Genomic DNA, 17621 nt, shown 5'->3' on the forward strand with positions numbered 1-17621 from the left:
TGTTGTAGTAGTAGTCAGAAGCGGAAAGGTGCTTCAGTCTGGCGGTGAGTAGCCGGAAGTTGGGAAAGGGAGATGCTGCACAGCGTCAAGGAGGGCTTCGGGGAGGCTCGGGGACCATTCGTCTCAGGAATTGTGAAGCTGCCTGATAATGGAGTCGAAGTGGGAAGCAAGTAAAGTAATATCATGGGAAATAGGCACAGTGCTAAAATCTCCTTCCTGGGTTCCCTCCAACTGGAGGAACCCAGAAGGTGCAGCTAAATGTGTATCTGGAGTGAAGAGTGAGAGGAAGTGGGGCGGGGGGCGTGTCTAGTAAAGTCTCCTGAGAGGAACCTCCGCCTGTGCCCAGGCTTGGTTTTCACCTGCCTGAACCCTGAATCTCACGGCAAGCCCACACAGTGGCGAGGGCAAGCCGGGCAGGCTTTCCTGCAGTTGAGGAAACAAGACCCAGCCCCTGCCCGGAGAGAACACCTCCACTCCAGTGGGGTCATCTGTGTGCACACAACTATGGCAGCAGTTTGAAAGGGTCCCCGCCCTCCTTTACACCTGAGCTCCCACTTGGAACCTAGCTGCAAGCTAATCCCCGTCTCACTCTTGCTTCTTGAAACTTTCCTCCCTTTCCCGCCCATCTCTCATCGGCCCCTCACTCTTTGGTTTTATCTGAGTGTAAGACTGTCCGCTCCACTTGATTGGAAGTTCCTTGAGGCCAGGAGCTATCCTTTTTTATCAGTGGAGAGATTGACGATCCGGAAGTTCTTATCCAAGTAGACACTAGCCGTCCTGGGTAATTAAGACAGACCTGTTCATAGTTCTTGTGGTGATTCTTATCATGTAGACTAGATACCAGAAAATTTTAATTCTCCAACTAAATAATGCCAAGTTTACTGCTAACAAGGAGCTAGTCAAAGTCAGATTAATAAAGAAAAATATCATTTCTTCAAATAAAACTAGATTGTGTCGTCACTGAGAAGTATGAACGTTCACTTGGTTGAAGTTGCTTGTGTTTTAGGTAATGAATGAAAATACTCTCCCACAGCTGTCACTGGCGGGAAACTGCACTGGGATCTGATCCCTCACCAATGTCTCTTTCACTCGCTAGATGGAACCTTGTCTTTCAGAGCCAACGAAACTGGGCATAGGAGAACCCCAGCACCAGCGGAGACTGTAAATGTTGGAGTTTACAAGAAAGCACCAAGAGAGGAACAAGGAAGGGCAGTATGTATGGGGGGAAGTAGGTGGGGTTTCCTGAGAAAGGGATGAGTACACTGGATGAGGGTGTGAAGGAAGGAACTGTAAGGGGCTGAAATGGGAGAGGTGGGGTGGGGAATCACACTGAGGAGAGCTGTGTGAGAGAGATGGGGCTCTCAGTGTAGGAATCCCTCCTTCTGAGAGCCTAAGTTGGCCATCTTCCCTGGAGTGGGATAGAGTTGACTCAGATGAAGTCACAATTTCTGGTTCTTCATCACTCAGCCGTTCTGTGAGGCTAATTGACATTTTAGTAAGAGAATGCATTCTCCTAAACCTCCACTGTAGGTGGGTGTTGCCATTTGAGGTCAGGTGAGCCATCCAGCAAGAACCAGAACTGACTCTCTGGGCCCAAGGAACAATAAAAAGAAAGCTGATCCCCACACCCACCCCTCCCTTTGCTTCAATAAGAGGTAGCCAGGGGCTTCCCTGGTGGCGCAGTGGTTGAGAGTCCGCCTGCCGATGCAGGGGACATGGGTTCGTGCCCCGGTCCGGGAGGATCCCACATGCCGCAGAGCGGCTGGGCCCGTGAGCCATGGCCGCTGAGCCTGCGCGTCCGGAGCCTGTTGCTTTGCAACGGGAGAGGCCCGCGTACCGCGAAAAAAAAAAAAAGAGGTAGCCAAAAATGCCTTTATGTGACTGAGAAGAAGGGGCGCTGGTCCTCTAGGGCCAAATTATATCCCCATAGGCCCAGACATGGTCTTGCTCATAATTATTGGCCCTTCATAAATAGTTGATAAATAAAGACAAGCATTCCATCAGGTTATATGACCTTATCCACAGCCCCTTCTTGAGAGCCCATCCAGCCTACAGCCCCTGGAAGGGGCAGTTGTCTCTTCTGAGTGACCAAGTTCCTGCTCCCCACCCACCCACCCCGGCCCCCAGATCCCGGCTGACTCACCAAGGAAACCAACGTGATCCCTGAGAGGCAAAGCATAGCCTCAGGCTCTGAGTTTCTAACTCTCATTTCCACTTTCCTAAAGTGTGGCTACCCTTCTTTCTGGGAGATTTCTGACTCTCTACTGTCAATCCCTCTTTCTATGAGGAAGCTTAGGTGGGTTTCTGCCTCTTAGCACCAAACGAGCTCTGTCAGGACCTGACTGTTCATGGGAATGCTGGAGGAAGGAAACGGCCGTGAGGTGGATGGCCACAGAGACTTTACTCCTCCTCCCCTTGAGTCAGCATGGCCTTGTGAGTTGCTTTGGCCCGTGGAATGCAGTGAAGTGATACTGTGTGAGTCCTGGCCTAAGTCTTAAGAAGCTTTCCAGCTTCTTCTTTCACCCTCTTGGAGCCTGGAGCCTTTGCGGAAAGAGATGTGGCTACAAGTACTGGCTACATAATTTTCAGGAGCCAGTGTAAAAATGAAAATGCAGGGTCTCTTATTTAAAAAGTATTAAGCGGGCTTCCCTGGTGGCGCAGCGGTTGGGAGTCCGCCTGCCAATGCGGGGGTCACGGGTTCGTGCCCCGGTCCAGGAGGGTCCCACATGCCGCGGAGCGGCTGGGCCCGTGGGCCATGGCCGCTGAGCCTGCGCATCTGGAGCCTGTGCTCTGAAGCGGGAGAGGCCACAACAGTGAGAGGCCCGCGTACCGCTAAAAAAAAAAAAAAAAAAAAGTATTAAGTATTTCAAGGCAGTGGCAGTGGTAACAGAGCATTAAACCAAGCAGGCACCCTTCTAGGTACGGGGCCCTGTGTGACTACACATGTTGCACCCTATGAAGCTGGCCCTGCTAACCACTGTGCTGGAGTGACCTCGTGGAAAGAGAGGACCCTGGCCAGGTCCTAGCTGTTCTAGCCATCCTAGCAAAGGTGCCTGATATGGGAGTGAAGCCATATTGGATATCTGAGACCAACTGAGCCTCCTGAGGGGATGCAGGAGTGCATTAGTGACTCCAGGTGAGCCCAACCCTGATGGCTGAACCATAGCAAACACCTGGCTGTTATTCAAGTAAGTTAGCTAAAGCTCTCACGGCAAATGGGCATGCATAGTCCTTAGGGCCACTTCCTTAGGATGGTTTGTTATACAGTAATACATACAGAAACAGGAAGAAAGAGAATTCACAGTGATTGAACACCTGCTGTGCTGCAGGTCCTATGCTGGTGTGTTTTGTGTGCGGGCTCACCTGATCCATAAAATAACCTGGGCTGTGATTCCTGTTGACAGGAGAAGCTACTGCAGTTCCATGGGCAAGGGATGGGCCCCCCTGCCTCACAGTCAGTAAATGACAGAGGCAGAATTTGAACCTGAGTCTCAGTGGTTCCAAGCTCTGTATAATATCCCTACAGTGAAACAAAGAAAGATCCAGGGAAAGTGTATGGACCTCAGAGACTTTTGGGTAGGGATCTGATGCGGACTTCCCCAAGTTTCCTCACAAATCCCACAGTTGAAATGTTAGGGAAATGATCACATGTGAAAGACCCCTAATGAGACACTATCACATCACAGCTTTTTTTTTTTTGCGGTACGCGGGCCTCTCACTGCTGCGGCCTCTCCCGTTGCGGAGCACAGGCTCCAGACATGCAGGTTCAGCGGCCAGGGCTCACGGGCCCAGCCACTCCGCGGCATGTGGGATCTTCCTGGACCAGGGCACGAACCCGTGTCCCCTGCATCAGCAGGCAGACTCTCAACCACTGTGCCACCAGGGAAGCCACAGCTCTATCTTTTACTGTAATTCTTATGGCCCTTGGTGAGCTTAGAAGTACCCTAAAATGAGGCTTACTCTGGTTTTCTGATAGGGATGATACTAAGAAAATTTGATGTGGTTAGCTAGGGGTAGTCACCACTTATTTATATGTATATTATCCCCCAACAAACCTCAGGCATCTGTGGTCATCTGAGAATGATCTGGGAATGTGTCCAGACAATGAACTTACATCTGAAGGAACAAGGGTTAATTTCAACATTCAGTTAAGCTAGAGTTAATTAAGAAGCTGAAACAGTTGTCCCTATACGATGGCATCTAATAAAAAAAGACTTTATATTATTCACTGTTTTGAATTTTCTTTGCTGAGCCTTCTTGAGTGTCATCAAGGGGTGAGTGAGTGTGTAGGTAGGTGCCTGACTGTCTGTCTGCCTCTGGGTGGTGAACTCATCATGCTAGGTCAGCCATGACATCAAGATTAAATGCTAAGTCAGCCTTAAGTGACATAGCGACATTCCCTAGCACAGAGGAGAGCAGTGTGGGCTGGTGTTTATGAGTACAGCCCTACAATCAAAGACACTGAGGTTCAATTCCTAGTCCTGCCTCTTACTCATTAGTGATTGCAGTGGACTGAATGTTTGTGACCCCCAAAATTCATATGTTGAAACCCTAACCCCTAATGTAATAATATTTGGAGGTGGGGCATTTGGGAGTTGATTAGATCATGAGAGTGAAGCTGTCACGAATGGGATTAGTATCCTTATAAAAGGGGCCCCAGAGAGCTCTCTCACTATCTTTCAGTAGTGTGACGATACAGTGAGAATAGGCAGTCTGCAACCGGAAGAGAGTCTTCATCAAACATAGTCTGTCCTGAACCTTGATAGCAGACGTCTAGCCTCCAAATTGTGAGAAACCGATCTCTGTTGTGTATAAGCTACCCAGTCTATGGTACTTTGGTATAGTAGCCTGAATGGTCTAAGATAGAGATGTGGGGCACATTGATGAACTTTGTAAGCCTTAGTTCACACCTGTCTAGGAAATGAGATGTGTGAGGACTAAATGAGATAAGATAACCCACGTGACACATTCAACAAGGTGCCAGGCCTAGAATGAGGGCTTCATACGTTTCAGCTGTTGTTTTATTTGCTGAGCAAAAGAAGGTAAATGGTCATTCTTTGACTCCTCCTCCCTTTTCCCCCATGTCCTTTCTCTAAAAGTGTATGTGTGTAATTTTTGTCTTGCCCACACTCTCCATCATCTGCATTTTGTTTTCCCCCTTGCTGCCCTTCCCCCCTTTCTCTCTCTATCGCCACATTCTTTCAGCTTCCTCCCCTGAATTGGGGTTGAGCACAGGAGAGATCAGAGGAGGACAAAAGGTAGAGAGACATTGGTGTTCGGGTGACAATGCAGCACTCTGGGGCTGTCTAGACTTTCCCAACTCTGAGGATGTCATTTCCCCAGGATTCTTAATATTAGGAGAAACCTCAGCAACCATTTGGTGATTTCCAACCCCCTAATTTTATTTATTTTTCTTTTTTAATTTTTTTCTTTTCTATTTTATTTTGTTATTTTTGGCTGTGTCGGGTCTCTTGTGGCACGCTGGATCTTTGTTGCAACATGTGGTCTCTTCGTTGTGGTGTGTGGGCTTCTCTCTAGTTGTGACTCACAGGCTCCCGAGCACGTGGGTTCTGTAGTTGTGGCACGTGGGCTCCAGAGCATGTGGGCTCCGTAGTTTGCGGCACACGGGCTCTCTAGCTGAAGCGTGTGGGCTCAGTAGTTGGCGCTCACGGGTTTAGTTGCCCCGCGGCATGTGGGATCTTAGTTCCCCGACCAGGGGTCAAACCTGCATCCCCTGCATTGGAAGGCGAATTCTTTACCACTGGGCCACCAGGGAAGTCCCCAAACCCCTCATTTTATGGATGAGGAAACTAAACCATAAAGAGGACCTTCCGTGGCCTCCCCACATTGTAGGCCAAGCTTGAGCAATAGCCCAGGTCTCTCGGATTCCTAGCCTAAAGAAAAGGAGAAGGCCAACCGCATGTTCCCAACTCAACCAGGGGCTTCTGCCTTCCCAAAGTACTTCACCTACTTTCTTGCTCAGCTGTGGAAATATCAAATTGTACCAACATTTTGACTGCGATGGACTTTCATCTGTATATACTAAGATGCTCATCTCCTGGGACATCAATAGAAATAATATTAATAAATAATAACTGTTGCCCTCCTTTTGAGAGCTTACTATTTTCTAAGCAGTGTGTTAAGGACTAACTTATTAAATGGATTTTTTTCTTTTTTGTCTTTTTAAGTTTTACATTTGCCATATTGGAGTAAATGCTTGACTTTTGAGCCAAAGTAAGCAAAAGCAAAAAAGATAGAAATGTATTTTCTAAAGTTTTTTTCCTGCAAATTAGCTCTGTTACATTGTACAAGCCACCTTTCTAAGCCCCAATTTCTCATCTCTTCAGTGGAGATATGAACAGCTATAGGGTTATTGGCTGACACTGAGCATTCAATAAACAATAATTAGTATTATTCCATTTTGCAATTTGGGCAGGGGTGGTCAGGGAGTTTGGGTGATAGGTAAACAGGTAAAAGACATCATGGAAAGTCTGAAAAAAATGTAATAAGGGTAATATATTTTAAATAGATTATTCTCTTTTATACTCTGTGAATGACTTTTCCCCTGATCAATTGGTGGTATCTCTATGCCTTGGGGAGGTTTGAGATTCTTATAGCAGGAATGCAAAAAGAAAAAAATGTACACATCCAGCTTTTGACTTTCAAATTTCAGCTTCTATGAAAACAGTCTTTAGAAGTCAGAGGTTGTAGAAAAAGAAAAGGATTTTGTAAATTCCTGTCACTCCCATTAACATATCAAAGGTCAGAAGATCAGACCTGAGCTCAAAGCCAAGGGTACAGAGAACTGAGGTTTGACATAAGGGGTGTCCTTGCTGCACAGAAAAGATGGGTTGTTTTACCTTTCCAAGCTAAGAGAGTGCTATCAGAAGACAAGACAGAGGTTGGAGGAGAAAAGACGACTTATGTGTATCCTGGCTTCTCCGTTCAAGGCTGAGATCATGGGTGGTAGATAGACTGAGGGAAAGGAGCCCTGAAAGGACAGGGAAACTGTCACCTGCTCCTCATGGGACTCAGCCAATGGACTGTCACACAAGTGGCCCCTGCCAGCACGTACAAAGGAGGAGAATGAAAGCATAGCATGGGCCTTTCAGCATTCAGAGGATGCCAAGACGCAACTTTCTCCAGGTGTCCCACGTTGGGGTCATCAGACACCAGTCGCCTCCACTGTGCTGCCAAGTTCGACCTCAGTGAGATCAAAGTCATAAACCTGGAGTGCACTGATGGGGACGTTGGTGTCACATCTGCCCTGGACCCCAAGAGTGGCCCCCTGGGTCTGTCTCCAAAAACTGTAGGTAAAGACATTGCCAAGGCAGCCGGTACCTGGAAGGGTCTGAGGATTACAGTGAAACAGACCATTCAGAACAGACAGTCCAGACCTTTTCTGCCTCTTCCCTGATCATCAAAGCCCTCAAGGGACCACGAGGGACAGAAAGAAGCAGAAGAACATTAAGCACAGTGGAAATAGTACTGCAGATGGAATTGTCAACATTGCCAGACAGATGTAGTACCAATCATTAGCCAAAGAGCTCTCTGGAACCATTAAGGAGATCCAGGGGCCTGTTGTGTTGATGGCCACCACACTCATGGCATCATATATAAACCTCAACAGTGGTACAGTGGAATGCCCAGCTACTTAAGAGCTGCAAAGGGAGTTATTTCGATAAAGGATCATTCAACAACTAAAACAACACCACTACAGCATGGTGATCAGGCAGAGGGTCTGCATGAGTGCTTCTGGGCCTCTTCAGCCCCAGAGTGGCAGAAGAGGGACCAAGACATCTCCACACATCCTCCAGAATGTGGGTACAGCTGAGTTGAGAGTTGGCTGCCATAGTAAGGGATGGGCTGGCTGACTAACCTAAGCCAGTGACCAGATGAGGGATGTGGCTGAGACACAGGGTGGTCTGCAGGGCCACCAAAGCCAAGGTAGGGGCAATGTCAACTGAAGAAAAACACACATCCTAAAAGTTGCAAGTTATGCTTTATTCAGGGACCTTACTGAGGACTGTAGCCCAGGAGATGCCCTCTCAGGTAGCTCTGAGGAACTACTCTGAAGAGGTAAGGGAGGAGCCAGGATATATAGGAGTTTTTGCTGAAACAAAACAAAACAAAACAAAAAAACATGTACTTGAACATTAAAAGATTACTGCTAATCACAAAAAAATGACATCTCACGTTAATGATGTTAGTGCTTTTCTAGGGGAAGATGGAAGAGTCTGGGCTCATGAAATTATTCCTTAGATATGCATCTTAACTATCTAGAACCAGTATCCTGTTTTTCTCCATCCTGAATTCCCCCCAGGGTGCGCCGTCAGGGCGGCTGAAGTGGCTGATGACTTGATGGCCTGGAAACGTGTTGTTCACTGGAATAGCAGGCAACATTCTTTGTTTACTGAAATGACAGGCAACATTTTTTTGTCTGCAGCTGGGAGCAAGTCAGAAGGGAAGACCCTCCAGCTCTGACTGAGCTAGAAAGAGCCACAGTTTCTCCAAGCACAGAGGTCGGTAGTACAACCAGCCAGGTACCCAGAGACATTGCTAAAAACGTCAGCACCAACAGTCTTAGCTCAGGCTGCCGTAACAACAGACCACAGACTAGGTGGCTTGCACAGCAGATATTTATTTTCTCACAGTTCTAGAGTTGGGAAGAACCGGCTGATTGGGTTCTTGGTGAGAGCTCTCTTCCGGGCTTGTAGATAGCAAACTTCTCGCTGTGTATTCACATGGCCTTTCCTTGTTTTTGTGCATGCAGGGAGAGAGAATGAATTCTCTCTTCTTTTTCTTATAAGGCCGCTAATCCCATGATTGGTGGGATTAGCCACACCTGTGTGACCTCAGCTAACCCTAATTACCTTTCAAAGGCTCCATGTCACATACCATCACATTGTGGGAGTTAGGTCTTCAACCTATGAATTTGGGGTAGGGGGCACAAATATTCAGTCCATGACACCAACCCTGATAACAGGTGTACAAATGTAAAGCTCACTCTCTCCTGTTGCCTCAAGCACCTGCCTCTGCAATGAACCAAGGCACCATATTGGAAAGGAGGGCAGGAAACAATACAAGATTCGCCATTTACCTTAAAACAAAAACAAAAGCAAAGCAACTCTTTTAAACTAAAACCTTTTTCCTCTCCAAAGAGACTAAGATACAGTTAATGGTCAGTATGAAGGACGTTGATGAGGAAGATTTGGTCAGTTGTAGAAAAACAATAAGCCACATTTAACTTTGCATACTGAACGTAGTTTGATAAATCACCCATAACTCTACCATGCTAAACATTCATTACATCTTTTTTTTTTTTTTTGCGGTACGCAGGCCTCTCACTGTTGTGGCCTCTCCCATTGCGGAGCACAGGCTCCGGACGCGCAGGCTCAGCGGCCATGGCTCACGGGCCCAGCCGCTCCGCGGCATGTGGGATCTTCCCGGACCGGGGCACCAACCCGTGTCCCCTGCATCGGCAGGCAGACTCTCAACCACTGCGCCACCAGGGAAGCCCCCATTACATTTTTAAGGTACTTCTTTTCCGCTTATTTTGCACGTGAATGATTAAATAGCTGTAATGATATCATTCATATAATTTTATATGGTGCTCTTTGTAAAATTCATCAAAATCACTTTCCATGCTGCTATGTGGTCCTCCTAATCATCAACGTTAATGAATGCACAAGCTGTTAGTTAAAACCCTTGCAGTTGCAAGTAACAGGAAGCCAACTCCAACTAGCGTAAGGAAAAGGAAAATTTAATGAGAAAATACTGGGATTGCTCACTGAACTGCAAGAACCAGGCAGCCCTGAGGACTTAAGTGTTAGGGGCCAGGGGCTTGATGTCACCAGAGTTCTCCGCTGTTCCTTCTCCTTCCAGAGTTCTCCACGTGATGGGGGCCATGCCACCTGCAAATGTGGGACTCAATCATACAACTCTTCTCCAGAAAGGGAGGACAAAGTCTTTTCAACAGAAAAATCTCAGGGAAAACCTTTGACCTGGATTAGATCATGTGTGCATCGTGGACCAACCACTGTGATGAAAAAGAAGGGACACAGAGGCCCTTTCTGAGTTTGATTTTCCACTCCTTTAGTGGGGAAAAGGGAGAAGGTGGAATCTGTTCATAGAAGAAGGGTGATTAATATCTCCAACACATAAATAATTTAAACAGCCTATTGTTTTAACATTTAGATTGTTTCTAATTATTTTCCTGTTTGAAATCTTCACTAGTTAAAATCATTTGCGTGTAGACGCCCTTTTCTTTGGGATTTTTTGCTTGCAAGAGAATGGAATTCATGTGTGCCGGGAGGCTAGACACACAAATACATTTCCATTGGCCACATTTTCCAAGTGGGAAGGAGAGGCTTAAGGTGATTCAGCTACTAAGTGATACTGACTTGAAAGCGTGCGTCCTGATTAAGATCAATGGATCAGTACAAATTGCAAAGGACAGTACCTTCTAAAAGTATGTAAGGAAAGCTACACAGGATAAGACCATATTCGATTTTTGTGATGACTACAGTTGAAGGAAAAAGGAAAAATTCTAATAGTCTTCCGTTTCCCCTAGTGTAGCAACTCTTTTCTTCCTGACCTTTGGCTCTCCCACAAGGAAGTTCATGACGACATTGTTTTCAGAAGCCAATACCATGTCCTCCTGTCTCTACTTGCAAGAAAATAACTGGGCTTCCAGTAAGTGTAATTGGTGTTAACAGTGATTTATTATACACCTAGTTCTCCAGATGGCCCTTCATGTAGGAATTATTTTTCCTGAAAACAGAAAAATATGGAATTTCTTCCTGCTCATCAGGTTATAACAGGTCTACAAGCCACTCTGTCAAAAACTAGAACCAAAAATTTTGACAGAGTTCCCTTAAGACAGAGAGATACAGAAAAAAGCACATTCCATCTGGTAAATAATTGCTGGGGTTGCATTCCTGTGCATTCAGGCAGGAGCTAACCTCCGTGCAGCATGAGGCCTTGAAAACCTCTTGGCCTAACAGGGCCACAGGAGGTAAGATCTACTTAGATCTATCCCATCCTCAGATTGCAGCCTCTGGGGTGCTGGTGCAGCCTAGACTTTCAGCTCACCCACAATCATGAGCTAGACGTACGATTATTGAGAAAGTTCACTCTTAAGTACAGAAGTTTGGACGGACACACAAAGCCAGTATTCTGCAAGAGTGAAGAAGGATATTTGCCAAGGTCATTTTAAGGTGACCAGGGTTGCAGAGCAAAGTTAAATATAGTTCTAAGTTACCTGTCATCTTCCTGAAAAACACGCTGGAAAATGTATCTAAAAGGCTATATCAGTCTGGTGATGGAATGCTTGGGAATGGGAAAAGCATTCAGCAGTGAACAGTGAGCTATCAAAAGGATTTAACGTAGTTAATTTGCAGCAGGTTAATTTCAGGTGGCTACTCTAGTAATGATTTTTATTCAGGAAGAATTCTGGAAGCATAGGCAGGAGGGCCACATATGAGGGATGTTGTGGGCAAGAAGGTCCAAGAATTTGGGGATCTGGGCTCAGATTAGGGGTCACAGGCTCACATGCCTTTAAGGATCAGGCTGATAAATTGTGTGAAATGTTAAAGCATTGGCCTGGCCAAATAACACATATCTGCAGGGTTTAGCCTGTGGGTCAAGAGGACAGGTTGCTGCTCCTGGACTAAAAGATCTTTGAGCCTTCTTTGACTTCTGGGTTTTGTTTCATGTGGAAAGAATGCTCTTTTATCTATTAAGAGCCAAAAACTTGTGTTAACCTTTGTGGTAAGAGGAGGCGGGGTTGCCTAGTAGTATAAAACATGGTCTCCAACCTCTAGAAATCAAAAATATTTTAAAACAAGGTATGCTCATACAAAGGCAACTAACAATTCCAGGCAAAATTACATAAAGTCCTATAGCCACTCGGGGGAAGTATTGCTAACTTTCATCTAGATTGGTCCTCCAAGAGGCACAGAATAGCCAAGGCTTGATTTGGGCATAAAAGGATAAACCACATTGAGATAATGGAAAGTAGAGTTGTTAGGTGGTGAGAACGATACCCCACCACCACCAAAAAAAAAGCCAAAAGGCAACCGGGCTTGGGGTGTAGAAGGGAGGTCCTTGGATCCTAGAAAAAGACCCCTATTCCGTTCTGAGATTGGGTCCTGCTCCTCCTTACTGGGAGCTGAAGGTTTTTCCTGGGGCCCCAGTTCCCCTAGCTGGGCCCCACCACCTGCAGTCAGAGCCCTTAGAGCTCTCCTTCTATTGCCTGTTCCACACCCCAGCCCGACTGCCTGTTTGCAGACTGTCAACAGACTGCTAATCGGCCACCTGTAGGACAGTTCCCCCGATGCTAAACCAAGGCAAATGAGTTCAGAGGATAAGTCTAAACTCTTGACAATCAGAAGTGAGGAGGCAGAAATCCTTCTGAGAGTTTAAATTTGTCTTTGAAACTACTTAGTATTTATAGCATGCGCTTGGGGCTGTATTCTTTGCCATCCGTAACTAACAGTGACTAATTGCCCGCAAGGTGCCCAAATCTGTGCTGAGCTCAGTAGATGCACGCTGACACTTGCCTCCTCACAGCAGCCTCTAAGGTGGAGTCCTTTATTATCCCCTCTCCAGTGATGAGTAGACTGAGCCTCATAGGAGTAAAACAACATGCCCAAAGTCATCCAGTCAATGAGGGGCACAGATTCCAGCCCAAGACTTCTGTCTCCAGAAACTGACTACAACTGTTAACCATTACACAATACAACTTCCTGTTCCTGTACCTGTCCTGTGGATGTGTCAACACGCAGTCCACTGCCAGAGGCAGCTGCCAGGCCTGTCCTTTGATAGAAGCATCCCCCACTTCCCAAACAAAGCACCCATTTGATGTGGGAACTTGTATCACCTGCTCTCCAAATCATGCCGCCTTCTCACCACATTAGAATCACCTGGGGCACTTAAAAAAATCCAACCACCACTGAGGCCCCAGCCGCAGCCCCTAGAGATTCAGATTTAATTGGTTTGGGTTTGAATCAGACATTGGTATCCTACAAGATTCCCCCCAGGTGATCCTAATATGCTGGGAGGGTTGAGAACACAGGCAGTGAGTGAGATTGAGGGCTTGGACGTGATTTCTGTCACCATGGATCAGTTATGTCACCTGGGTGAACCTTAGTTTTCTCACCAGTAAAATGGGAATTACAGAAGTCTGTACTTTATAGGATTGATACAGGATTAGGTTAGATGGAAAAAGTGGTATGCAATGAAGGTTAGGTCCCTGGTCCTACCCTTAAAAGCCTCATTGATCCAGAACGAGACTGAAGTTTATAGTTTCTCATGCAAACAGAAAACGTATTCTTCCTGCTTTCCACTCAGACCTGCTAACACCACAGGGTAGAAGAGGGGCCTGGGCAGGCATTTCTGACAACTTGCTAGCTCTTTCCAAGGTGTAAAGGCAAATGCCTTTCAGAGCCAGACAGCTAACCTATAGGTGTGAAGTAACTCGTTTACCGCTGTAAGGAGTGCTGAAATCAGGTGTGAATTGGACCTGCCCCATGAAGGTCATCGAATTCATTAAAACAACAAGACTAACAATATGCTGTTGGGCAAACAGATCCATCTGTTGCCATTTGCAGCTGGTGGGCTGTCAGTTTGCACCCCTAGGGGCTCCCCGCCGCTTCTGTACAGGTGAGCTGCCAGCAGCCACTTCCCCTTCCAAGGGTTTCAAGGACACTGGCCGTGACAGTGAAGGGGACTGCAGACCACAGCCAGACTGGTTAGAAGCAGACAGGCAGCTAGTGGTTAAAAATGCCCGCCTTACAGACAGCCCCCTACTCCAAGCCCAGCTCTCCTCCGACTATCTGTGAGGCCTAAATTCACTGCTCTGAGCCAGTTTGCTCACATCTAAATGTGGCTAAAATGATCTTCCCTTTGAGGTCGTTGTGAGGATTAAAAGAACAATGGATGTAGAGCGAGCGCTCAGCTCAGTGCCTCCGCCCCGAGTAAAGGCTCCGGATGTGTCGGCTTTTGTTGGATTTTGCCGTTCTTCCAACAAAGTAAGAAGAGCCTCAAGCACTACCTGCCCCTGTGCCCTGGAAGATCACTTAAACTAGAGCCATCCAGTTCATTCTAATCCATTACCTCATCCCTCCTTTGGACCTACAGTCACAAGCACTGAGAATGAAGTCTGAAAGAGATAGTGAGAGGTGAGATAAAGGGTATAAAATGACACCAAAAAAAAGAAGTGGAGGGTTTGTTTCTGGTTGTTCCCAGGGAGCATGGGGCAGGTGGCTCACCGAGTGGGGCACAGAGAAGTGACACAGGACTCCTCCCACATCTCCGGCTTTGCGGTGGGCCCCCGTGAGTGCTGGGCAGCGCCCAAGCTTGGTCAACATGGCAGGAAATGATGGATGTGTTTGAGCCTCGAGAGGACTTTCTGGGTTTAACTGGGGACATCTCTTGTTTCCGAGAATGAGAATCTAGCATGTGTGGTTCACCCCACCTTGGCATTTGCCATGGAAAAGCCAAGAAAAACAAAAGTCAGGCCTCACAAGACAGGCATGTATCTGTGGTTTGGCTCATGACAGGCCCAAGTTTGAGTTCAGAGAGGCCCTGAAAGCATGGACGGCTGCTAGATCAGCTTTGGTCCTTGGGCCTTAGGGAACAAAAGCCATTAACCCAGTTTTCAACTGAAACCATTCTCTCCATACTCTCAGTCCCTGTGCTCTGGATGAAACTGACTTTATCCCTATCTCCAGGGTGTGGGTGTGGTATTAGGGCAGGCCACCCTGAGCATCACATTCCTCTGACCTGGTGATAGGTTCAGAAATGGGCGTGTGACCCTATCAGAGCCAGAGAGATACAAGGAAAATCTGTTTATATTAATATTGACTTTATTGAAGTATAACTTACATACCATAAAATTCACCCTTTGAAGAGTATAATTCAATGATTTTTAGTAAACTTACAGAGTAACCATCACAACAATCAAATTTTAGAACATTTCCATAATCCCCAAAATATCTCATGCCCATCTGCAATCATAAGGAGACTTCGTCTGAGGTGTTGGTAGAGGTTCCCACATTCCTTTGGGCTGGGCCTGTTTGCAGTACTGATGACCAGAGCCTGGAGCTACAAGGTGCCACATCTCAAAGAACCTGAGAGAAAAGCAATCACTGCAGAAGGGAGAAATAAGAGATGTTGAGAGACTGGGGTCTGAGGTCACTGGTTGAAACTGATCAAGCCAAACATGAAGCCAGTCCTTCTCCTGGACTTTTCAGTCACATGAGCCAACAAGTTCCCTTTTGTCTTAAGCCAGTTTGACTTGGGGTTTTCCATCTTTTGCAACGGGAAGACTCAACTGACTCCAAAAATTATTGACCAGACTCTAATGACTAAAGTTGAAACCTTTATTAAGTGGATATTCAGATAGGAATGCCCACCTTCAGATCTGTTGTAATTCTAGAATTGTTTTACCTATGACCAAAGAGCCATTTTGCAGATGAAGATTCAGGCCTGCAAAGGTAAATTGCTTAACCAGGATACATACCAGAACCTGAACACGTCCTTGACTCTGTGTAACTCTGAATTTCATCCTGTCTTTCTTCCTCAAATCATCACCATCATCATCATCATCATCATCATCATCGTCATCATCATCATTGCATTACCTTTTTTTTTTTTTTTTTTTTTTTTTTTTTTTGCGGTACGCGGGCCTCTCACTGTTGTGGCCTCTCCCATTGAGGAACACAGGCTCCAGACACACAGGCTCAGTGGCCAAGGCTCACGGGCCTACCCGCTCCACAGCATGTGGGATCTTCCCGGACCGGGGCACGAACCCGTGTCCCCTGCATCGGCAGGCGGACTCTCAACCACTGCGCCACCGGGGAAGCCCTGCATTACCTTTTGTAAGATGTTTAACATGTATTCTAAGTATTGTGCAACTAATAAGTCACTTAATCTTCACAAGCACCCTATGGGTAGGTACTATTATTATTCCCATTTTATAGATGAGGAAACTGAGGTCTAAAGAGGTTAATTAACTTGTTCAAAGCCATACAGCTTGTGAGTGAGTAGCAGAAGCAGGATTTGAATGCAGCCACACTGGTGACAGAAGTCATGCTCTTAACCAGTGCACTATACTGTCTCTTGTAAATTAAAATTAACCTAACATCAGCTTTTAATCAGAGTTACATTGGTTTTTCATGCAGAGGCACTGCCTTTTTTTAACGTATATTTTATTTGTTATAAAAATAAAATGCAAACAAAGCACCCACATTTTTTCCGTATTTCATATGCTGTTCAATTATGTAAAACAATTTTTATCCACCTGATTTCAAGGAGCCATAAACTTTTGTGCTTCTTACAACTTTGTTCTGTGCTTCTCAATACATATTGCAAATAAGGATTAATTGTGGCAAAAGTCTTATTCTGAGGTCTTCTTGTGATGAAAAACTAAGTGCTCTGCTTTATTAATTTTAATTGGTATTTAATGATATAGTAATTGATATTTGATATCGTAATTTAACATGAAATATTACATTTCATATCAGTCAACTAACAAAAAAGTGAAAGACTTGGAATTTAACAGCCCACTTCTAGAAACAAAATATACACATGAAAAGTGACATAAACCTGTCTTCTCTGTTTTCTTGAAACCACATGAAACATGTAAAGTACTTCGAAAGCCCTGAAATGCTATATAAAGGTAACATACAATATTCTTTAACATTTTCACACACATTGTCTCAGTTGATCCTTACCTAACGCATGTGATCAGACAAGGATTATTGGTGAATAGGCATTGTTGTTTTTAACGCAGTGCCATGGAAGGCTTTTATTTTTACGTAGGAGAGTGAATTTATTTTTATGTAGGAGAGTGCCAGGATAAAGGTGGTCTTTTAGAGAATTCAGCCGGTAGATGCATATAGGAAGGTTGGGAGGAAGGGTGGGGATTGGAGGCACGAAAAGCAGTTTAGGAGGCTGCTCGTGCAGAAACCTCAGATGCATAGGGGGTCTGTACCAGTACTTGAGACTGATTTGGATCCCAGGGGCAACAGAACTTCGTTCCAAGTTTTAATACCATTGTTAAAATCAGTGAGTCATCAATAGGGCACTGGAGAGCATAAAGGGAGTGGTAGGTAACTGGAAAACAATGGTATGCGTGTGCTGGAGGGTGGGAGTGAGGATAGGAGGAACTGATGGTGGAACCTGGGCGATTATCCTGGGCAAGTCTGATCAGTCTTCAAATGATGGAGGTGGGTTAGAGTCAGGCTTCTAAACCCTCAGCTAGTGATCCCTCATTGCAAAAGGCAGCCTGGTAACAGGAGGCTCGGGGCACAGATGTCAGTAGTTTTATTTTTCTAATTCTTGTGGAATTTACATTTTATTCCCTAGTAAAGGGTGTGCCTGCCTTGGGGATTCATGCAAATTTCACAAGAAATCAACATCTTCCCCATCAAACCTAGGCCCCACTTTCCTAAGCTCTCATCTCCAGGTTTCTTCTTCTGTGGCGCAGCATGATTTCATAGTCATAAGGAAATGGTCCAGTGTGGCCACTAACTCCCTATGAACTCAATACTAAATTAGTCATTCTGTTCCACGAACGCCTACAAGTATGGGGGCATTCTGGGGCACAGTTCCCG

At 45.9% G+C, this 17621-nt stretch overlaps 1 pseudogene; it reads left to right on the forward strand.

Moving 5' to 3' along the window:
* The first annotated feature begins 72 nt into the window (after positions 1–72).
* Positions 73–13844, forward strand: LOC132522629 (uncharacterized; annotated as a pseudogene).
* Positions 13845–17621: the final 3777 nt, after the last annotated feature.

Source organism: Lagenorhynchus albirostris, chromosome 7 (genome assembly GCF_949774975.1).
Source record: "Lagenorhynchus albirostris chromosome 7, mLagAlb1.1, whole genome shotgun sequence".
Classification (NCBI taxonomy): domain Eukaryota; kingdom Metazoa; phylum Chordata; class Mammalia; order Artiodactyla; family Delphinidae; genus Lagenorhynchus; species Lagenorhynchus albirostris.